The sequence below is a fragment of the Oncorhynchus nerka genome, linkage group LG20 (genome assembly GCF_034236695.1).
Source record: "Oncorhynchus nerka isolate Pitt River linkage group LG20, Oner_Uvic_2.0, whole genome shotgun sequence".
NCBI classification, from domain to species: domain Eukaryota; kingdom Metazoa; phylum Chordata; class Actinopteri; order Salmoniformes; family Salmonidae; genus Oncorhynchus; species Oncorhynchus nerka.
The window spans coordinates 11,549,460-11,550,084 of NC_088415.1; positions in this window are offsets into that span (position 1 = coordinate 11,549,460).

Sequence of the window (625 nt, forward strand, 5' to 3'; positions counted from 1 at the left end):
TGGCAATAAAGTTCTAAACACACAACAAAACATATTTTATTCGTGGTTGACATTCATTTAACTTAGTATTTACCCAGGCTTTGTATGAAAAGGGTGAACTTTGTTTAATCAAAATAAGACTTGTGTCTGTCTGCCCCCTACTGGTACAAATGTGTGTTGCAGACTGCGCCATGACAACCCTCAATAATGTGAAGGGAAGGTGACTATATGTAGGCTATATTTGGATAGATGGAGTAGGCCATAGTTTCAACTCTCATTCCATAAAATTGACAATGACTTCAGAAATTGACATTGTCACTCTTAAATGAGTACAACAATAACTCTGCAGAGTATAAATGCGAGTATAAATGTCATTTCCTGAAGGGACATGTAAATAATTGGGGGTATTAATAGATTATTCTTGTCAACATGTAGCCTCTGAAATCCAGGCCCCTTTTGCAATTGTATTGGTGGCAGAGTTTGGATTCAGGAAAAGGGATGTTGTTTAGAAATAAAACAGAAGTCAGGAGATGTTATGCATTTCAGCATACTTTATTAGAGCATTCAAAATATGGTATTCATAATAACAAACACGTTTGGTGTCCATCACATCCATAGATGTCTCTTCGAGAAGGGCTTATCCGTA